This window comes from Suricata suricatta, chromosome 12 (genome assembly GCF_006229205.1).
Source record: "Suricata suricatta isolate VVHF042 chromosome 12, meerkat_22Aug2017_6uvM2_HiC, whole genome shotgun sequence".
In the NCBI taxonomy this organism is placed as follows: Eukaryota; Metazoa; Chordata; class Mammalia; order Carnivora; family Herpestidae; genus Suricata; species Suricata suricatta.
Genome location: NC_043711.1, coordinates 21,334,052 through 21,358,428, shown reverse-complemented (window position 1 = coordinate 21,358,428; position 24,377 = coordinate 21,334,052). Strand labels below are relative to the sequence as shown.

General features: G+C 39.9%; 1 pseudogene; it reads left to right on the top strand.

Annotated features, from left to right (window-relative positions):
- The first annotated feature begins 8,236 nt into the window (after positions 1-8,236).
- LOC115275081 lies at positions 8,237-8,607 on the top strand (annotated as a pseudogene).
- Positions 8,608-24,377: the final 15,770 nt, after the last annotated feature.

Genomic DNA, 24,377 nt, shown 5'->3' with positions numbered 1-24,377 from the left:
AGACTTTACACAGAAACATAGACATTTCCAGGGCACCGAGGACGTCTGGGTGCTGCACTGTTTTCTAGGCACCAAGGAGTTTGTCAGTCTGTGAGAGAGCTAGTGGGTAAGGAGGGGACCCGATTTACTCTGAGGCAGAATGCATAGCGTGGCCATGAGCCCAGATTTCTAGATTCATCTTCAAGATGACTAGGGCTCTGGCAGATCAGATCTGCCACTGGGCATGTGAAGTGATTCCTTTACATTATTTTTCTCAGGAAGACCTTAGGAGAAAACCATGGGAATACATATATTTTCTTAACACTGAACTTTAATGCTGCCCCCTCCAACACACACACACACACACACACACACACACACACACACACACACACCATTTTTAAAGGCTCAGGGGACAATACTTTTCCCGAAACCATGGACAGCATTCATCCTTTCGGCTTTGCCCATGAAAAGATTTTCTCCTTTCTATCAATATGATCTACACATCACTTAGAAGGCCTAGGGTATAGGCCTGGAAGAAAGCTAGCCAAGTGGAGGCCAAGAGCAGTGATTCAGAGTAGATAGGAATATTGAAGTTTGTTTCTTAGACAGCAACTGAGCCAAAACGGCCAGAAACACTGACACTTTCCAGAGAGCTTTGTGTGCCCAAAGCACCTGGATTTCAACATGCGTTTTGTGAATGTAGCTCTTTTAAATCCACGATGTTGAGAAAATGCAAAGGAGGCACTATCCTAGCCCAAAAATTTCCAACTTACACATGCTTAAGAATAACTCAAGAGACTTTAGGATTCAAGAGCACAGAATAAAGTCACTTCCACCCCCATTTCCATTCCACAAATTAATTCTAAAAATAATAAGGGAAAAAAATCCATCTTTGACAAAACGTAAAGACATTTGTAATCCTGAATCACAATACATGAAGAGAGTGAACACACGAAGAAAGGTTAATGACTTGGAGCAGAATAAGGTAAAAATTTAATACCTCCAGGGAGAGATTCCAGCAGGAAGCAAACTAATTCAGCGCCCCTCAAAACACAGTCATGGGAACTAGAGTAGCAGGGGCTGTAAGAGCTGTGGTTGACTGCAGTCTGGGCTCAGTAGGGCAGCTTGATCAAAATGTCCCACCCGCAACTAACAATAATAAAATCAAGACCAAAAACATTCAACTCTGAAATGATTAGATATTGGCCCAAAGGAGACAGAAACTGGAGGGAAGTAACCCTTGAAAGATGGGAACTGCACTGGGTGAGATTTCATGTTGGTGGCTTTTGGCGTGCGGGCGCTCCCTGATCTGAGCAGCCCCACTGGGGCAAAGCCAGGGTCTTGCTGCCTTGATGTGTTAGAGACAGACCTCAGGCTGCCAGAGAGGTTGGAAACATAGAAGGGAAATCCCAGAAGAGAGGGCTCCACAGAGGATAGGATCCCCAAAACCTGAGTCTACACTCTACACAAATCCTCTGTTGACTACTATGCTATCATTTCATGACGGAGACTCTTGGAGACCAAACAAAACCCTGAGCGACAAGAAGTTAGGGGGAATATCAGCTATTGACCATCGTAGGGGAGACAGAGTTTTGGAGTCCAAGTCCCGGTAAGTTAACTTATTTCAAGAACAAAATTGACACTTTTGGGATGACAAAACTGAATCCAGAGTCTGAAAAAATTACCATTCACAATGCCCTGCATACAATTAAAAGGTATTAAATACAAAAAAAAAAAAACCCCAGAAATATGTGACACCTAATCAAGGGAATGAAAAACAAATGCATAGAAACCAATTCCAAACACAGATGTTGGAATTAGTATATCTCATTATAAACATATCCAGTGACACATTAAAACGTAGATATAATGAATGAAATGGAGCAGACTCTCAGCAAAGAAATTGAAACTGTAAAAAATGAAGAAGTCTAGAACTAAAAACTAGAAGAGTAATTTTAAAATTCACTAGATGGGCTTAAGAAAAAAACTGGAGAGGCAGAAGAAAGATTCCATGAACTGTAAGACTGATTGGCAGTAACTTATTCAATCCAAAATAGAGATAAAAGACTAAAGAAAAATAGGAGAATCTCAGAGACTAATGGTTGCATATAAAATAATTGCCTAACAATCCTGCCAAACACTGAGGAGAGAAAGAATAGGACATAAATAATGTTTGTAGCGGTGCCTGGTGGTTCAGTCAGTTAAGTGCCCAGCACTTGGTTTTGGCTCAGGTCGTCACCTGATGGTTTGTGAGACTAAATCCTGCATCATGCTCTGTGCTGACAGCATGAAGCCTGCTTAGGAATCTCTCTCTCCCTCTCTCTCTGCTCGTCCCCAGCTCATGCTCTCTCTCTCTCTCAAAATTAATGAACTTTTAAAAAAGATTTTTAAAAATAATAATATTTAACAAAACAATGGCTGAAAATTTTCCAAACTTGGTGAAAAATATCCAAGAAGCTCAGAAAATTGCAAGCAGGATAAATACCAAGAAAAACCACACCTATGTACATTTTGATCAAACTGTAGAGAGTCAAAAATAAAACCTCAAAAGCTGCCAAAGAAAAACAACACATTACATATAGACTGAAGAACAACAATATGAGTGACAGATGACCTCTGATTGGAAGAATTAAGAGGACCCCAGGGTGGCTCAGTCAGTTACGCGTCCGGCTTCGGCTCAGGTCATGATCTCACAGTTCGTGGGTTCGAGCCCCGCATCAGGATCTGTGCTGACAGTTCAGAGCCTGAAGCCTGCTTGGGATTCTGTGTCTCCCTCTCTCTCTGCCCCTCCCTGCTCACATTCTGTCTCTCTCTCTCTCTCTCTCTCAAAAGTAAACATTAAAAAAAGAAAAAGAAAAATTAAGTACAGAAACAATGGAGGAGTGTCTTTAAAGTGTTAAAAGAAAAAAAATGATTCATGTCAGATTTCTATATTCTTCAAAAAGGAAGGTGAAATGAAGTCATTTTCAGATAAATGAAAACAGAGAATTGCAACTTCACTACAGGAAATGCAAAATGAAGTTATTTGGTCTAAGGAGTTTCTCAGACACTAGATGGACCCTAAGTTACCAGTTATCATAAATGGCAAATATGCAGGCAAAGGCAGATTACCATAATTTTACTCTTCTTCTCTTTACTTTAAAGATGTAGGAGTATTTAAAGTCTATATTATAAAATTATATTGTAGGGCTTATAATGCACATAGGTGAAAAATACTTGAAACTAACAGCAAAAAGAAAAGAGAGCTAAATGATCTATACTCTCACAGGTTTCCTATATTTATTTAAGTTGATGTCCTTACTTTGAGAGAGAGAATGTGTGTGCGAGCAGGAGAGGGGCAGAGAGAACGGGAGGAAGGAAGAATCCACACCGTCAGGGCAGAGCCCGATATGGGGGCTCAAGCGCACAAGCTGAGAGATCACGGCCTGAGCAGAAGTCAGAGGCTTAGCTGACTGAGCCACCCAGGCACCCCACAAGTTTTCTATATTTTTTTAGTGCAGTATTAATTGTAAGCTGACTGAGATAAATTTAAAATGTGCATCATAATCCCTAGAGCAACTGCTAAAAATATGTGACATATAACTTAAAGGAATTAAAGTGGTATATTAAAACCTATTAAAGTCAACTCTTAAAAATGGAAAGAAAGTAGAAACTGAGGAACAAAAATCATATCAGACAAATAGAAAATAAATGAAATAAGAGGCATATATTCAAAAATATCCATAATTGCTTTAAATGTGAATTAAGCAAATACAATCATTAAAAGAAATGTTTTTCAGGGGAGCCTGGGTGGCTCAGAAGGTTACGTGTCCAATTTCAACAGGCTGTGATCTCATGATTTGTGAGTATGAGCCTCATGTCAGGCCCTCTGCTGACACCTCAGAGCCTGGAGCTCACTTTGGCTTCTGTTCCTCCCCTGCTCATGCTCTGTCTCTGTCTCTCTCCTTCAAAAATAAATAAACATTCAAAAATTTTTTCTTTTAAGAAATAAGTTTTTCAAAAAAAAAAAAAAAAGAAAGACGTTTTTCAGGGGCGCCTGGGTGGCTCAGTCAGTTAAGCGTCCAACTTCTGCTTAGGTCATGATCTCGTGGTTCACGGGTTCAAGCCCCGCGTCGGGCTCTGTGCTGGCAGCTCAGAGCCTGGAGCCTGCTTCCGATTCTGTGTCTCCCTCTCTCTCTGACCCTCCCCTGCTCATGCTGGCTCTCTCTGTCTCTCAAATATTACAAAAAATAATAAGAAAGAAAGAAAATAATAAGAAAGTTTTTCAGACTAGAAAAGAAAGCATGATTCAATTATATGTTGTTTATAAGACGCTATAAAACATTACCAAGATGAACTGAATTATGTCAGTTCTCCCCAGATTGATCTACCTACTTAGTGCAATACAGTCCAAATAATAATAATAATAATAATTATTATTATTATTATTATTTTGAAATTGACAAACTGATTCCAAAATTTATATGGAAGTCACAAGGATGTGGATTGCTCAAAACAAAAAGTTTTTAAAAACTCACAACTTGGAGGACTTACTCTACCTGACTTCAAGACCTATCATTAAGCTAGAGAAATCAAGACAATAAGATATTGGCGTAAGAATAGATAAATAGGGCCACGGAAAAGGAGGAAGAAAGTGCAAAAACTGACCCATGCTTATACACTCTACTGACTCTTGATAAATTTGTCAAAGTTGGGCACCTGGGTAGCTCAGTTGGTTAAGAGTCTGACTCCTGATTTCAGCTCAGGTCATGATCTCACAGTCATGAGATCGAGCCCCACATCTGTCTGGCTCCACACTGAGTGTCAGTCTCCATGCTCAGCATGAGGATTGCTTGGGATTCTCTCTCTCTCTGTCTCTCTCTCTCCCTCTCCCTCTCCCTCTCCCTCTCCCTCTGCTCCCCCCCACCCATGCTCTCTCTCTTTCTGTCTCTCTCTCTAATAAAAAATTGCCACAGCAATTCAATTGGAAAGGAAAATTCTTTTCAACACATGGTACTAGAACAACTATATATCTATGTAAGATTTTTAAAAGAACCTTAATCCCCTTATTAAAAACAATGATTCAAGATGGAGCAAAAACCAAAATATAAAAAGTTAAAACTGTAAAAATTTTAGAAATAAAAAAAGATTATATCTTTGCACATTGGAGTTAAGGCAGAGATTTCTTAATCAGGACGTAGAAATAGTCATAAAAAGAAAAAACAACAGATTAGGCTGCATCAAATTAAAAACTTTCGTTCACAAAAAAAGTCATTAAGAAAATGAATAGGCAAGCCACAAATTGGGGGGAAAATACTGACAACGCATAACTGAAGAAGAGCTTGCATCCAAAATGAAGAATTCCTACAATTCGACAAACGTTAAAAAGACTGTCAACAACAAGTGTTGGCAAAGATCTGGATTAACCACAACTTTTGTGCAATACTGCTTTTACAGAGCAGAAATCCACAAAAGAGAAACCTCCTTGGAACCAGGTATTTGGTTTGGAAAATCTGAACTGTACTGACAGGTTGCCGGAGGCTCAGTGTGAACAAATCTAAGAGATAAGAACTCCAGGGCAACACAGGCATCCCAGAACCCCACACTTCTGTAAATTTGATCTCCAGGAGCTCTCCCAGGGCCTCCAGTGAATGAATATCAGAGAAAAACCCCCTTGTGCTTCTGGAAGTAGAGGGAAAAAGGAACCATTCTGAAGTAAGCCAAAGAATTCTGCTCTTAAAAAGGCCTTCCCAGGAGAGAAACTATTTTACCAAAAGCCTAACCTCCTGGAATTTTGTAAACACCTAACTACATGGAATAAGGAAGAGATCCACACCAGCTCACTCTAGCCATCCTGTCCCACCTAAGGGGGTGAAGACAGAGAAACACTTGCAAAGTTCACGGTCTAGAGGTACAGGCTCACTAAAAGTCTGAGACCTAATCCTATGACTATAAAATACTTCCCTTCCCCACATCGTACCACCACATTACTAAAGGCCTATTTACTGAAGTTCCTTTTACATACTTCATCATGTCCAACTATCAATCAAAAATGATAAGACATACTAAACAGCAAAAAGTACAGTTTCAAGAGATAGAGCAAGCATCAAACAAGACTTAGGTATGGCAGGGATACTGGAATTCTCATAGTAAAACCACTATAATTAATATGCTAATTTATCTAATGGATAAAATAGGCAGCATGCAAGAACAGATGGGCAATGTAAGCAGAGAGATATAAGTTCTAAGAAAAAAGCAAAAAGAAATACTAGAGGGGAAAAAAAAACCACTGTAACAGAAATCAAGAATGCCTTTGATGGGCTTATTAGTAGAGTAGAAACAGCTAAGGAAAGAATTTCTGAGCTTGAGAAACTGCCAAAACTGAAAAGCAAAGAGAGAAAAAGAAAAACACTAAATAAAGAAAACAGAGTATCCAAGAACTGTGAATTAACTACAAAATGTGAAATATACATGTAGTGGTAATACCAGAAGGCGAAGAGACAGAAAAAGGAACAGAAAAATTATTAGAAACAATAATGCCTGAGAATTACCCCCAAATTAATGTCAGGTGCCAACCCACAATTCCAAGAAGTTCAGAGAATACCAAGCAGGTTAAATTAAAAAACAAAAAACCTATATGTAAACATATCACATTCAAACTACCAAAAAAATCAAACCTAAGAAAAAACCCTGAAAAAAGCCAAAGGAAAAAAAATACCTCACTTACAGAGAAGCATAGATAAGAATTACATTTAATTACATCTGGCTTCTCAGTATGCAAACAAGAAAAAAGTAGAGTGAAATATTTAAAGTGTTGAGAGAGAAAAAACACTACCTAGAATTCCATACTTACCCTTTAAGAGTGAAGAAGAAATAAAGACACAAAAATAAAGAAGACATAATGGCTGAAAACCTCCCTACCACAGGAAAGGAAAAGACATCCAGGTCTAGAAAGCTCAGAGAGTTCCAAGTAAGATGAAACCAAAGAGATCTACATAAAGACACAATTATAATTAAAATGTCAAAAGTTAAGGATAAAGAGAGAATCTTAAAAGCAGCAAGAGAAAGCAAATTGTTATGTACACAAGGGAAACCCCATAAAGCTATCAGCACATTTCTCAGCAGACTCTGCAGGCCAGAAGGGAGTGTCATGATATATTCAACGTTTTGAAAGGAAAAAAAAGAGTCCAGCCGAGAATATTCTGCCCAAAAATATAATCATTAAGAACTGAAGGACAGATAAAGACAACTTGTTTTCTAGACAAGCAACAGCTAAAGGAATATATCACTACTAAACCAGTTTTACAAGAAATGTTAAAGAAACTTCTTCAGGCTGAAAAGAAATGGCACTAATTAATAACAAGAAAACAAACAAAAGTAAAACTCTCAAATATGTAGTAAAGGTAGTGGATAAATAAATAAGTAAACATAATAAAGTTGCAGGATACAAAATTAATATACAAAAATCTGTTGCATGTCTATTTGCATATGTTGGCACTCCTAGGTCTCACAGGAGAACAGGAGAAACCTAATGGAGGACCAGGGTGAGGGGAAGGGGGAAAGAGAGTTGGGGAGAGAGAGGGAAGCAAAACCTGAGAGACTACTGAATGCTGAAAAGGAACACAGGGGTTGAAGGGGAAGGGGAGGGGGGAAAAGAGGTGGTGGTGATGGAGGAGGGCACTTGGGCGGAAGAGCACTGGGTGTTGTATGGAAACCAATTTAACAATAAACTATTTTTTTAAAAAAGAAAAATATTCCATGCTCATGACTTGGAAGACTTAATGTATTGTTTAAATGTCCATACTTCCCAAAAGCAATCTACAGATTCAGTGCAATCCCTATCAAAGTTTCAATAGCATTTCTCACATAACTAGAACAAATAATTCTAAAATTTGTTTGGAACCACAAAAGAGGCTGAATAGCCAAAGAATCTTGAGAAAGAACAACAAAGCTAGAGCTACCATGCTCCCTGATTTCAAACTATGTTACAAAACTGTAGTAATCAAAATGTTGTGGTATTAGCATAAAAACAGAATCAATGGAACAGAATAGAGAGCCCAAAAATAAACCCACACATATATAATCAATTAATTTATGACAAAGGAGAAAAGAATATACAACAGAGAAAGAAAGTCTCTTCAATAAACGGTATTGAGAAAATTGGAAACCTACATGCAAAAGAATGAAAGTGGGCCACTATCTAACACCATTAAAAAAATTTAATTTGAGAGGCAGAAGCAAGGCGGAGGAGAAGGCGCTGAGCTGGGAGCGTAGCCACCACAACCATGAGCCTCCTCAACAAGCCCAAGAGTGAGATGACCCCGGAGGAGCTGCAGAAGCGGGAGGAGAAGGAGTTTAACACGGGTCCGCTCTCCATGCTCACGCAGTCAGTCAAGAACAACACCCAAGTGCTTGCTTATCACCTGCCGTAACAACAAGGAGCTCCTGGGCTGCGTGAAGGCCTTTGACAGGCACAGCAACATGGTGCTGGAGAACGTGAAGGAGATGTGGACTGAGGTCCCCAAGAGCGGCAAGGGCAAGAAGAAGTCCAAGCCAGTCAACAAGGACCCTTACATCTCCAAGATGTTCCTGCACGGCAACTCGGTCATCGTGGTCCTGCGGAACCCGCTCATGGCAGGCAAGTAGGGGCTTCCCCCCTGCCGCAGCCGGAGCTCCCTCCCTCGCCCTGCGAAGATGCGCCCTCCTAACCAGAGTAATAAAGCCCTGCTTTTTCTTAGTGAAAAAAGAATTTTTTTTAATTTAAAATGGAGTAAAGACTTGAATGTAAGTGAAAACTCCTAAAATCGTGAAACTCCTAAAAGAAAACATAGGCAGTTAAGCTCCTTGGCATCCATCTTAGCAATGTTTTTTTTTTTTTATCTGACTCCAAAGGTGAGGGCAAAGGAGCAAAAATAAATGGTACTACATCAAACTAAAAAGCTTCTGTACAACAAAAGAAGCCAGCAATAAAATGAAAGGAAACCTACTAAATAGGAGAAGATATTTGCAAATCACATATCTGACAAAGGGTTAATATTCAAAATATATAAAGAATTCATACAACTCCATAACAAAAAAAAAAAAAAACCCAAACAACCCAATTAAAAAATGGGCAGAGAATCTGAATAGACCTCTTTCCAAAAAAGACATACAGATGGCCAACAGACACATGAAAAAGATGTTCAACATCATTAATCATCAGGGAAATGCAAATCGAAAGCACAATGAGACATCAAACCACACATGTTAGAATGACTATTATCAAAAAGACAAGAAATAGCAAGTGTTGGCAAGGATGTGGAGAATGCAAATTGGAGCATCCACTGTGGAAAAAAGTATGGAAGCTCCTCAAAAAATTACATATAGAATTACTATATGATCCAGCAACTCCATTACTGGGTATCCATCTATTTGAAGAAAAAACCCCACTAATTTGAAAATATATATGAACCCCTAAGTTCATTGCTACATTATTCACAAGAGCCAAGATATGGAAGCAACCCAAGCATTCAACGATGGATGAATGGATAAAGAATGAGTAGTATACATATGAAATGAAGTATTACTCAACCATAAAAATGAATGAAATCTTGCCATTTGTGGCAACATGGATGGACCTTGGGGGTACTATGCTAAGTAAAATAAATCAGAGAAAGACAAACATTACATGATTCCACTTGTATGCCAAATATAAAAAACAAAACAAACAAAATCCAGACTCATGGATACAGAAAACAGACTGGCAGTTGACAGAGGGGAGGGAGACTGGAGGAGTGGGAAATGGGTGAATGGGATAAAAAAAAAATCCAGTTATAAAATAAATAAGTCATGGAGATGTGATTTACAGCACAGTGAATATAGTCACTAATATTATATTAACTTTGTATGGTGACAGATGGTATCCAGACTTATTGCAGTGATCATTTGCAATGCATACAAATGTCAAACACCTATGTTGTCGACCTAAAACTAATATAATATTGTATGTCAATTATACCTCAATAAAATAAAATAAAATACAATAAATACTCTAGAGGGAAAAAAGTAAACAGATGGACTTTCTCATAATATAAAAAAGCACAACCAGAAAGCAATAATGAAACTGGGCCCTCAAAGCTCATATAATAGAAAAATAATAAAACATGTATATGAATAATTTGTGGCTTTAAAAATCAATGAATGTTATTAAATAATCAAAATTACTTGTAAAATGCAACTAAATTAATACTTAAAGGATGAATTATAGGCTTAATGTATATGTTAAAGTATAACAAATATTAAGAATTATGATCTACCCAAGCACTTAAAGAACTTATGAGAACAAAAGACTAAACCCAAATGGAAGGACAGAAATATTGATGGCAATAATTAATTAATGAGATTAATGAAACAGGAAACAAAGAAATGGTAGAGAATAGTACCAAACATGGATGTTGTTAAAAAATATTAATAAAGTGGGCAAATCTCTGACATCGTTGGTCAACAAACACACACAAAGAGAAAAGGTAAATTAGCAATGTTGACAATGATAAATTTATCATTTAGATAATGCTAACTAGTAATAAACTTCAAAATGTGAGGGACATAATGAATTAAAAGTTTGTGACCCATTTAACAGTTGAGGGCAAACATTCTGGTTAGCAAGAGGCTTTCCTCTACCCATTAATTTAGGGAACCAGGTTTACTCCTACTTTTGGAGTTCTCACATCCTCTGGAGCTTAAGAAGCTTCTCCATTAAGAAAAAAATGGAGGAGGGCACTTGTTGGGATGAGCACTGGGTGTTATATGGAACCAACTTGACAATAAACTATAAAAGAAAAATAAATAATATAAAAAAAAGTAGGGGTGCCTGTGTGGCTCAGTCAGTTAAACATCCAACTTCCACTCAGGTCATGATCTCACAGTGTGAGTTTGAGCCCTGCATCAGGTTCTGTGCTGACAGCTCAGGGCCTGGAGCCTGCTTCCGATTCTGTGTCTCCGTCTCTCTCTGACCCTCCCCTGCTCACACTCTGTCTTACTCTGTCTCTCAAAAAATAAATAAATAAATAAACATTTTAAAAAAAATAAACAGATGGGAAAAAATATATACCATACTAATACTAATTTAAAAAAAAAGAGTAATTCCAGACAGAGAAGACGTCAGAGCAAGGAAAGATATCAGGGTTAAAGAAAAACATTATATAATCATCAAAGGGTCAATTCCCCAAAAAGACATAACAATCTTTAATGTGTATGCACCTAGCAACAGAGCATCAATATACATGAGGCAAAAATTAGTAGAACCACAAATACAAATAGATAAATCCGCTTATTATAGTTGGAGACTTCAATATCCCTCTCTCAGAAATGGAAAGATCCAGCAGGTTGAAAATTAGTAAGGACAAAACTGTACTCAACACTATCAATCAACTAATATAATGGACATCTATAATCCACTTCACCCAACAACATCAGAACACACATTCTTCTCAAGACCACATGGAACATCTACCAAGATAAACCACATTCTGGGCCATAATATACATGTTTAATTTAAACATAAAGAAATTATACAATGCCTGCTCTTAAGCCACTGTGGAATTAAACCAGAAATCAATAATAGAAAAATATATGGAAAATCCCAAAATATTGAAGATTAAACAACATACTTCTAAATCACATATGGATTAAATTTTTAAATACTTTAAATGAGAGTAAAAACACACTTATCAAATTTATAGGATAAAGTGAAAACAGTGCTTGAGAGAAATTCATGGCATGAATGTATATATTAGGAAAGCAGAAAGATCTAAAATCAGTCACCTAGGTTTCTACCTTGGGAAACTAGAAAAAGCGGGGGGGGAAATTAGGGGCACCTGCTGACACAGTCTGTAGGGCATTCAACTGTTGATCTCAGAGTCATGAGTTTAAGCTCCATGTTTTGTGTAGAATTTACTTAAAAAAGAAAAAAGAACAAAAGTAGATTTAAAGTAAGCAGAAGAAAACAATAAAAATAAGAGCAGAAATTAATGAAATTGAAAAGAGGAAACCAATAAGGAAAATCAGCAAAACCAAAAGCTGCTTCTTAGAAAAGATCAATAAAATTGATAAGCCTCGATTCTAGCTAATTAAGAAAAAGAGAGAGAGAGGACACAAATTACTAACATTAGAATGAAACAGGGGACATTACAGATTCCATGAACATTAAAAAGAAAATGAAGTAATAATATGAACAACTCTGTGCCCACAGATTTGATAACCAGGATGAAACGGGCCACTTTCTTGAAAGACACAATCTGCCAAAACCCATACAAGAAGAAATAAGCTGTCTGAATAGGTTTATATCAATTTTAAAACTGAATCAATAATTAATAATCTTCCAAAATAGAAAGAACCAGCCCCAGATGGGTTTTACTGGTAAATTCCACCAAACATTTAAGGAAGAAGGTACATCAATTCTCCACACTCTCTTTCAGAGGATAGAAGCAGAGGGAATACTTCCTAACTTATTCTATGATGCCAGCATTATCCTAATGCCAAAATCAAACAAAGGCATTAGGGAAAAAAAAAAAGACCAGAGATCAATATCTCTCATGAAAATATAGGCAAAATCCTAAACAAAATATTAGTAAACTGAATTCAACAAAGCATAAAAGAATTATACTCCAGGGGCACCTGGGTGGCTCAATCAGTTGTGTGTCTGACTTAAGCTCAGGTCATTATCTCACAGTTTGTGGGTTCGAGCCGTGCATTGGGTTCTGTGCTGACAGCTCAGAGCCTGGAGCCTGCTTCAGATTCTGTGTGTGTGTCTCTCTCTGCCCCTCCCCTGCTTGCGCTCTTACTCGATCTCTCAAAAATAAGTAAATGTAAAACATTTTTTAAAAAAGAATTATACTCCATAACCAAGTGGAATTTATCCCACGAATGTAAGGCTGGCTCAATGTTTGAAAATCAATTACTATAGGGGCGCCTGGGTGGCTCAGTCGGTTAAGCGTCTGGCTTCGGCTCAGGTCAGATCTCATGGTTCATGGGTTCGAGCCCCGCGTCGGGCTCTGTGCTGACAGCTAGCTCAGAGCCTGGAGCCTGTTTCGGATTCTGTGTCTCCCTCTCTCTCTGACCCTCCCCTGCTCCAGCTGTCTCTCTCTGTCTCTCAAAAATAAATAAAAAGCATAAAAAATTTAAAAAAAAAGAAAATCAATTACTGTAATCCATCATATTAACAAGCTAAAAGATAAATGTCACTTGATAATATCAATAAATCCCCCCAAGAAAAAGTATTTGACAAAATCCAATACCCATTCATGAATTTTTTAAAAGCTCTCAGTAAACTAGAAATAGAGGAGAACTTCCTCTACCTGATAAAGAACACCTACAAAAAGCATACAGCTAACATACTTAATGGCAAGAAACCTGAAGCTTTCCCACTAAAATCAGGAACAAGGTAAGGATGTTTCCTCTTATAACTCCTTTTCAACACTGTACTGGAAGTCTTAGCTAATGCAGTAAGATAAGAAAAAGAAATAAAAGGTATAAAGATTGAGAAGGAAGTAGTAACACTGTCTTTGTTCACAGGTGACATTACTGTCTATGTAGAAAATCCAAAAAAATCAGAACTAAAAACTACTGGAACTAATAAGCTATTATAGCAAGGTTTCAGGATACGAAGTTAATATACAAAATTTAATCACTTTCCTATAAAGCAGCAATAAATAAATGGAATTTGAAATTGAAAATAGAATACCACTTACAATATACCCCCCAAAATGAAATAGTTAGCTATGCTGTAACTCTAACAAAATATGTACAAGATCTATATGAAGAGAACTATAAAAACTCTAATGAGTAAAATCAAAGAACTAAACAAATGTAAAAATATTTCATATTCATGATAGAAAGACCCAATATTGTCAAGATGTCCATTCTTCCCAACTTGATCTGTAGATTCAATGCAATCTCAGTCAAAATCCCTGCAAGCTATCTGTGGATGCCATAACATTCTAAAATGTATATGGAAAACCAGAAGACCCAAAACAGACGATATTGAAGGAGAAAAGCAAAATCAGAAGACTGACACTAGCTGATATCAAGACTTACTAAAAGGCTACAATAATCAGGAAAGTGGGTAATTGGTGAAAGGATAAACAAATAAATCAATAGAACAAAATAAAGAGCCCAGAAATAGACCTATATAAATATAGTTAACTGATCTTTGACAAGGGAACAAAGATAATTTCTTCAACAAATGGTGCTGGAACAATGGCACATCCCTGTGTAAAAAAAATGAATCCAGACACAGATCCTACACTCTTCACAAAACCAAACCCAGAGTGGCTCAGAGACCTAAATGTAAAATGCGAAAAACACAAAACTCCCAGAAGAGAACATAGGAAAAACTTAGATTAACTTGGACATGGTAATTAATTTTTTGATACAACACCAAATGCATGAGCTATGAAAGAAATAATTAATAAACTGGACTCCATTAAGATTTTAAAATTCTGCTCTGTGAAAGACAATATCAAATGAATGAGAACATAAGCCGTGACCTGGGAGAAAATATTTGCAAAGACACATCTCATAAAAGATTGTTACCTAAAATGTACGAAGAACTCTTAAAACTCAAAAGCAAGAAAACAAAGAACCTGATTAAGAAGTAGACCAAACTCGACCAAAAAACAAAAACAAAAAAATGCAAAATTAAATTAAATTAAAAAGTGGGCTAAAGATCTTAACAGGCACCTCACCAAAGGAGATGACAAAGACATATTGAAAAATGCTCTATATCTTATGCCATCAGGGAAATGCAAATAAAAACAATAAAGATACCACTACATTCCTACTATGATGACCAAAATCCAGAACACTGATGACACCAAATACAGGTAAGGATGTGGAGCAATAGGAATTTTTGTTGGGAGCCCCCGAGCTTTTGGCCGCCTCAGGCAAGGATATATCGCTCTCCAGGGAGCAACCAAAAGACAAGATTTACATCTGGAGGCTGGAGAGTGCCATTTCCTGGTCCAAGATTTTGGCGGCGGTCATGCTGGGCCAGACATAGAATGGCCAACCTGCACAAAAGATCAATCCGCATTTGGGAATGCAGCGTTAAGCTTCCCCTCCCCAGCATTTGCAGACGCTAGTCTGCGTGCTTCCCTTTGATGCTGCGTCTGGAGTTTGGAGTTTCGTGTTCAGTTTTTTCCCTTTCTCTAATATTCATTTGACTCTGTTACCTGGCAACCTACCCAGGTCAGTTCCCCGCCCCAAAATCCTATATAAGAGGAATCATTTTCTTAATAAAGGAGAGAGAGGCTTGATCGGAAACCGTGTGTTGTGTCTTCACTCTCTGTGCTCCCTTTCCTGCTGTTTCTCTCCCTCCCTCAGGAAAAGAACCCACAAGGAGGACGCTCCCCTCTGCCGGTTGGGGCGGATGAGACAGGTACCAGCGAATGCCAGGACGAGCGCGCGGGGACCTGGCTTCGGCTAAGACAAATTTTCATTCATTCTTTGCTGGTAGGAATGCAAAATAGTACAGCCACTTTGGGAGGTAGTTTGGCAGTTTCTTACAAAACTAAACATACACCAACTATACGATCCAGCAATCAAACTCCATTGTATTTACCCAAAAGAGCTGAAAATTTTATATTCACACAAAAACCTGCACACAGATATTTATAACAGCTTTGTTTATAATCACCAAAACTTGGAAGCAACGAAGATGTCCTTCAGTAGGTAGATGGACAGGTTTTGGTACACCCACACAATAGAATATTATTCAGAACTAAAAAGAAAGGAGCTGTCAAGCCATGAAAAGATGTGGGAAAACTTAAATACACATTACAAGGTGACAGAAGCTAGCCTAAAAAGGTTAGATATTGCGTGATTCCAATGATAAGACATTTTGGCCAGCTCCTACTATTCCACGTCCATCCACCGCTGACCACGATTATATGAGACACGCAGATCAAGGACCAGCAAGTCAACCCTTCCCAATTCCCAACTCCAGGAGCTGTGGGAGAAAATAAAATTACTGTCCTTGTTTGAAGCCACTAAGTTTTGTGATTATTTGTCCTGCAGCAATAGATAACCGGAACATTGACAATTGAGTTAACCAAAATTTGAGATATAAGTATATTGGATTACGGGATGAGGAGAAGGGGGTGAAGAAGGATAAAAGTCTTCACCTACCAACTTTTAAAGTTAGTAGATAATGTACAAAACGGATAAACGATGAGATAGTATATACACATAAAATACTTATAAATATGGAAGATATTACCCAAGGAGGGAAAACAGTTAAACAGTTAAGAAGTGGTTATTTCTGGGGAACAGATTCAAATGTATGGTTGGCAGGGACTACTGTTTTTCTAAGCCTGTACCACTTTTTAACTTTTTAATGTATGTTCATTTATGACTTTGTTAAAAATAAAACATTTTCTAGAATAACAGAAGACTTTCTTCCCTTCGATCTTCAACAAAGAAAAACATGGCCCAGCTTCACATAAATACCACACATTTCGGGTGCCCACCATGTATAAATCACTGTGATGTGCTCTCGCTGTGGGATGGCAGACATGCACACATACGGTTCCAGGAACTGAAACACTTGTAATTTGGTAGGGGAGAGAGAACATAGAAATGGAAAAAAGAAATAGCACAGATGACCAGGACATAATCAGCTAAGTGGCATGGGTGCGCAGTGCTGTAGACAATGAGAAGCTGACTGTCAGCTCCTCTCTGGAGGAGGAGGAAGACTGGAGAAGGTGTTACTGAGGAGGCCCTTGTCTGGGGACCACAGATGGGACCTGGTGTCCGAGTCATATTCATAAACACACTCACACGTCCTTTGGAACCTCAGGTACCACAGCCCCGTCCTGCCACTGTGCCCACTCTCCACCATTCCCACGTACCACTTCCTGCTTCCAGGGAGCCCCAGCACTGATACTATGGATGGTAAACTCCTAGAAAATCAGCTACAGGAATAATCACCATGACAAAGGGGACACCTGGGTGGCTCAGTCAGTTAAGCATCAGACTCTTGGTTTGGTTTCAGGCCATGATCACACAGTTTGTTAGATGGAGCCCCATGTCGGGCTCTCCCTGACAGGGCAGAACCTGGTTAGGATTCTCTCTCCTCTCTCCCTATCCCTCCCTGGCTTGTTTTCTCTCTCTCTCTCTCTATTTCTCTCTCCCTTAAAAAATAAATAAATATTTTTTTAAAAAATAATCATGACAAAGATGTATATGTACATCTTATGTCTTGCATTTTACTTACATATATAAGTACTTTACAGATCACAAAGCTTATTTCATTTCCTCCTTACAACTGTGAAGCAGGCAAGAAATTATTATACCCATTGTACAGATAAGGAATCAGCAGACTCAGAGGTGTGAACCAAACCCCCTGATGTCCCACAGCAAATAGAGGGTGGATAGGGATAAAACCCCACTTCTGGGAGAGAAAAGGGGGTGGAGATCAGACTCAGCATAACTTTCAAGCCCGGGGATTTGCTTTTGGAAGAATAGTACGGCCAGAAACACACACACACACACACACACACACACACACACACACACACACATACACACACACACACACACCTCTCATCAATGATTCTAATATTGCCTCCAACCACCTAAAAGAGGTGCAAAAACGAAGTGAACAAAGACAGCAAAAGCCAGACCAAATTCCTCGAGCATTTGTGAACCGTGGGATATTTACCAAGAGTCAGACAGCAACATTGGTAATGCCATCTAGCAACCTTATGGCTTTTTTTAGAGTTCACCAAGCATTTTTACATGCATTAGTTACATTAATGGAATCTTTCTCCTGTTTGGTGAGGAAACTGAGGCCCCCCAAAAAGGTAAAATTGCTTATCTAAGTTCATACAGTTATTTAGTGGTCAAATTAGAAATAAGACTCAGATCTTCAGAATCTCAATTGGAAAGAGTTTCTAAAAAGATTCTACTTGTTTTAAACCACAGAATTCAGCTTTTCTAGACATTGGGGCATCTTAATTCAATCACTGCTTAGTCCCTGTGTAAACTGATTCACTTCTGCATATATGAGAGATAGGAAATAGTTGAAAGACTGGATTGGAACACATAGAGAGGAAAACTAGACGGACGTAGAATTCCCACACATGTGAGGAAATGTAAGTTTGATGAGCCAGACGAAATTCTAGAAGAGGGAGAGAAAGAGAGCAGCCCACATAAGGAGATAAATATTTCTACCAGGCTTAAAATCTTTCCGAGAACACTAGCATGGCTTCAGAACTCACTACCAATCCTCCCCACCAAACTCTGCAACCCAGAAGTTCACAGGAGGAAGAGCCACAGTGGGGCAAAAAGCCTGCCCCCCGCCTGCCCCATTCTGTCTCCTGAGAGCAATTCCTCCCCATTCCTGCACCGTCATTGTCTTCTGACCCTCCTCCCCTTTCTTTGGCTCAGAAAAGACTCAGTCGTGTGCACCTGAATATGTATTTAAGGTATTATGTTATCTTTTCCCCAGGAGTTTGCATTTTAGGCCTATTCTTTAATGGAAGAAAGACACCACATTAGTGACAGGAATTTTTGGCATTAGGCAACCACTTTAAGGAAAATCTTCCCCTCCCACACCAGAAACACACCACAGCTGCAGAAGCTTTTTAGTGCCCCTAGAATTAAAGCCAGCCTCAGTTTTCTTTAGAAGAAAGAAAAAGTAACATGAGTTTGTAGCATAAGGGAAAAAGAAATATCTCTGCAGGCTTTCCTTGACATTAAAAATAACGTCTCTCTCCAGACAGAGGTGCGTGGGCGGCTCCGTCAGTTGAGCATCTGACTATTGATGTGGGCTCAGGTCATGATCCCAGGATCGTGGGATCAACCCCCACATTGGGCTCTGTGCTGAGCATGGAACGTGCCTGAGATTCTCTTTTTCCCTCTGCTTCTCTCCCCCACTCATGCTCGCTCTCACTCTCCCTTCTCGCTCTCTCTCTGTCTCTCTCTCTCTCTCTCTCACTCAAATTAACCAAAAAATTTTAAATAATGAATGAGACAGTTGTACACAAGGAAGGAAATAGGTTTGGAAATACTACCTAACAAAACCTCTGTGTACCGATTCTGTGTTCTGGTCCTGTCTCCTGCTCACCAGTCACCGTGCTAAATGCAAATATCAAAAATCATCACACCCACACTCCACTGCTGCTCCTCTGGCCTCCTTACACACTGTAACCCCACATCTGCTAACAGGTGAACTCAGCACTGTACGCTCGGTTATAACAGCCCGAGCTAACTCTTTGGTCCGGAGGGAATTCATGTGTTTTCTTGTATGTGCAACATGAGATCTTAAAGCTATTTCTCTCATGTATGTATTCAGTCCGTACAACAGGCCAGCACTGTGTCAAATGCCAAATGTAAGAACTTGGAATGTGGTTGTAAAGACACATGCCACCACGAAACTAACCAAGACCAAAACAGAGGAAGTGTATTGGCCTCTCCATCTTTTGACTTCAGGTGAATCTTTCCTCCACTCCATTGCACCTACCTACTCTCATACTGTCACCACACACACACACACACACACACACACACACACACACCCCTTCTGTTTTTCCAACTCAAACTCCAATCTCCTATTCTTTTGGTCTACTTGCTCCAGTAACCCAGCCACAGTAGTTCTTGACATCACTTTAAGCTACAACACACATCCGTCAACCACTCTCTCCTCTCACTGTCCTCTCATGTTCTTTGTTCCATCTTTATAATCACCTCCTCACAAATCCCCTTGACACTCTTGCCTCTCCTTTCTATTCTTGTACTGCTCTCCCAAAACCTCCCTGCTTGGATGTATTTGGGCACCTCCTTTATCACATCTGCCCCTGAGTTCTGGAGGCAGCACATCTCACATCTGGAAATACTGTCCGGATTCATGTACTCATGGCCATGGAAGACCGTATGTTGTAAGTGGTCTAGAATAGGAAAGGACTCTGTAGCAAGTCTAAGCACTGACACATTCAGCCTTGTAACTTGGACCATCCATCCTGGCAGAACCTATGATTCTAGGGGCATATTGAGGGAGGAAATGGGGGGCAAATGCCATGAGGAGTTTATGGTAAACTCCCACAGAAGAATCACAACATAAAGCCCAAGCCATGATATCTACAGCAAAGAACTATATACTATTTTCAAACTTCTGGTGTGCTGCTGGGAAGTGAGAGACAGGGAGTGTCTGGTAATGAGAGATCAAAGGACCACACAGCCAAGACTCCCCACCGTGAACTTGGTTCTGTCAGTCCCAGCAAGTCATAAGCTAGTTTGGGCTCAACAATGACACCTCTTAATACTGAAGTAGTACATTGAGGATTGAATATGAGGAGGGACAGAGGGCACCAAAAAATGCATGAGGCAGGTAACCCATTCTCCCACGTCCTCCACCACTATAGTATGTCTCCTTGGACCCCTACCTACAGCCACCTGGGAGGTCCTGGTGGAACAGCTGACAGAGGAGCAGAAAGGCAGAACGTTTCACAGATAGAGTGACTCAATCTGTAGGTGCAAGACAAAAATAGGTCACTGCTGCACTCTGGGGTGACCGTGAAAGACAGCAGCTGTGTGCATTGCACCTGGTCGTCTACTTATGTGGAAAGAGAAGCCATCTGAAGTAGGAATATACATAGACTTATGGACAGAAATGAATGACTTGACTGGTTGGTCAACGGCATGGAAGGAAATGATGTACCCAGTTGCATCAGCTATCCTTTGTCATTAGCTACCATAGCGCAGATACCATGCGCTCATGAATGGAGTAGCCATCATTCAGGGATGGAGGATATACATGGGCCCAACAGCCTGGGTTCTCATTTACCCATGCTGATCTTGCTACAGCTGCTGCCAAATATCTAACTTGTTATCAACTCTGAGTGCCTGATGATACATCACTCTTTCAGACCAACCAGCCACCTGGTGGCAAGTTGATTGCATTAGGCCCCTTCTCTTTACCTGGAAGAGGCCTGATTTCATCTGCTGGGATTGGATATTTTCCCTGTCTTTCATGCCCTCAAGGCCTTGGCCAACACCATTATCCAAGGGCTTGCAGAGCATTCAGTCTACCAACACGAGACCCTGTACAACAGGGACCAAGGGACTCATTTTACAACAAACTTGGTATAGCCATGTGGCACATAACTGTGGTATCCACTAGTCCTACCATACTGCTCCTCTCTCTAGAAGCTGCTACATTGGCAGAGTAGTAGAACACCATGTTGAAGGTTCATTTGAAGTGGCAGCTTAGAAATGATACCCACAGGGAATAAACAGGTTTACACCTAGAGCAATGACCATTATAGTGTGCTGTGTCCCCAAGAGCAAGAATGCATGGGTCTGGAACCAAGGGGTAAAAGTAAGAGTGTCCCCACTTGCTATTACCCCCAGCAACCCACTAAGGGAACCTGTGTTTCTTTGCCCTGCAACTTCAGACTTTGTGGGCCTATTAGAGATCTTATTTCTTATAGGAATAATACCTCTATCAGGGCACATTTTAGCTACAGCTGCCACCTAGTCACTTTGAGGCCATTGTTCTAAAAGACTGGGAGGCAAGGAAAGGTGTCACCATGCCAGCAGAAGTCCTCGATCTTGCTGATCAGCCAGAGATAGGACCACGAGTAGACAAGAGGGACAGGAAAGAGTCTGCTTGACACCCAGGTGGCCCGTTTGCACATCTTTTGGTATTCCCCTGCCCAATTTGATGACATAAGAGCAACACAGACTAGGATCCCAGATATTTCAGGAATGACCAAGGGTCAGCCCTCCCCACATAAGGTAAGCTAGCAGCCGTGCTAGCCAAGTGTGAGGGTAATTTAGAACGGGTACAGAGGAAGGATACAATTGCAGCCTTTAGATCAGCTACAGTAGAGAGATTTCATCCCACTAACTTTGCTCTTACAGGTTTTCTCAGGAAAAGAGACCAGCCCAGAATCTCTGAGAACTTCTTCCCAGTTGGGGTAAACAGAAGTGCAGCATGTCATGGGGGAGGGCTTTACTCTGAATCAGAAGTCAGGTTGAATTCTGGGTTGGTCTGGACTGAATTTTAACCACTCAACTTGACAGAAAGCTGTAGGATATGCCAAACGTTCGCTAAGAATTGGAATATTGGTGAACAAGGTTGAAAGCAGTCACTGGGAAAAAAATAAAGCTGTTTTAATACTATATATGAATAAATTGAGAATCCTCAATAAACAGTTTATTCTTGTTACTTATTTATTGTCTGTCTCTCCCCCCACTTTGTAACATCCAGGAGGACAGGAATCACTGTCTGTTCTGCCCACCCAACCCCTAGGATAGTGCTTGGCACAAACCAGGTACCAAAACATAGCTGTAGCTCTTGTGCGGATGCATGGAGTCATAAATTGTATAGAGAGGCTGCAAGATCTGAAAGGCAAGAGAAAGCAATGAGCCTCAGGTGGACAGAACAAACTTTACGGGGTTAAGCTGAGATGTATCTAAATTTCCCTTCTTTCTCCTTGTAGGGTAGGGCAGCCTCTCTTTACTGGCAGCTGCAGCCTTTCGGTCTCATGTAGCTGCACAAACAAGTTGATCCAAAAACCACTGCTTTACATGAAATATGTGAATTCTTGTAAAATATAACAGTATTGCTTCCTCTTGGTTGCAGAATCAGTATAGATTAACTTCGTACTGTGTGCTTAGGGTTGTTGTAACTGCCTTTCAGTAACTAAATCTCCTTGGGAAGGTTCAAGACTGAACAAGCTCATACCGAATTCATTTCTGTAAGTGTGAATACTGAAGTAAGATTCTAGAATGATCATTTTTACATTTAGAAACCAGTGAACAAGATTCAACCATGGAACTACGGAAATGTGATGGCCATCCTGCCCTTCCCCTCTCAGGTGACCTGAAACACCACCACCTCTGCCACATGGATCCAAGGATGTAAGAAAGATGCTTGATCCTCCAAAGTCAGAGAATGAGAAGGTCTGGAATAGGGAGGCTCAAATGTGACCGATTCGGGTATTTTACTCTGATAGATAAGATTTCCTCAACAAAAACACTTCAAGTGTTTGAAATAGCTTTAAAAAAAATGAGACTTTCAACTCATGTTTAATTAGTGCAGCTCCCTAATTTTTTAAAGTGTCTGTGTCCAGCAATTCTACCAAACAAAATCTTCCTGTTCTGACAGACACAGGAAAATTTTGCCTTTTTAAGTTTGCAGGAGTCAACCTGCACCTTCCTTGGGCAGGCAAGTTCATTTGCTAAGCGTAGGTCCAGTCGGCACAGAACCGTGAGTATATGCAAACGCAGGATCATAACGATAAAATTCAAGCTAAAAAAAAGAGGAAAACCCCTTATCCCAGAAAAGCCAGGAGTACAGAGCAGAAGCTATTCCCTGAGGCACCTACCCATAATGATCTCTCTTCCTGCCAACCTCCACCATACGTGGGATATACCCACTCAGCTACCTTGAATCATGAGCCCTATCATAAACTCTTTGGAGCCGGTGTCTCACCTAATGTCTTGTGTAGTAAAATTCTCTGTAAATGTATAGGAGAGATGGAGGATGGAAGCTCATAAATGTGCAGTCAGTGCCAGATCTGGGGTGTTTTGAAAGCTCCCCTGCAGCTAGAACAGCAAATACAAACAGATAGGGCTTCTCCTCCCCATTCCTAACGGAGGGGCATGGAGGGACAGGGGGGGAAAGGAAGCAGACAGGGACAGAAAAACATACACTAATGTAACTTCTCTTTTTTTTAATGTTATATTTTATTTTGAGAGAGAGAGCATGAGCTGCAGAGGGGCAGAAGAAGAAGAGGGACAGAGGATCCAAAGTGGGCTCTGTGCTGGCAGCAGTGAGCCCAATGGAGGGCTCGAACCCACCAACTGTGAGATCATGACCTGAGCTGAAGTCCGTTGTTTAACAACTGAGCCACCCAGGCACCCCACCCCAATGTAACTTCTGCTTGCCATCTGAGCTCTTGCTTCCCCCAAGGGCTAAATGTCCCTTCTAGAACTTTCCTAGTCACTATGCCTGTGAAGTGGATGGATGAATGCTGGCCAGGCACAGAAGTTCCTTGTGATTATTTCCTAAACCATGACATTTCCCAGCATCTACTTTATGTAGCATTTAGGCCCAGGAACTGGCATCATCACTAAGTCAATAATGTTTCCCTCCACTTAACTCCTCTAGCATTAACAATTAATATTAGATGGAGTGCATGTTATCTGCATACCTAAATTTGTCCTCCTGGAGAGCTCCCCTATGAAATGAACACACTGCTTTTATGTGCAGTGAACACTTATGCGTTTTTCCAAACTTGGTCAAGAATAGTTCTTTTTTTAAAAGCTTGGCAGCCTATTGGGAAAGGCCATTCTTTTAAAGCACATACAAAGATTATTTCGGAAAGCTGGAAAGTGGAAGCTTATAAGTTTACCCAATAGTCTGAAGGAGA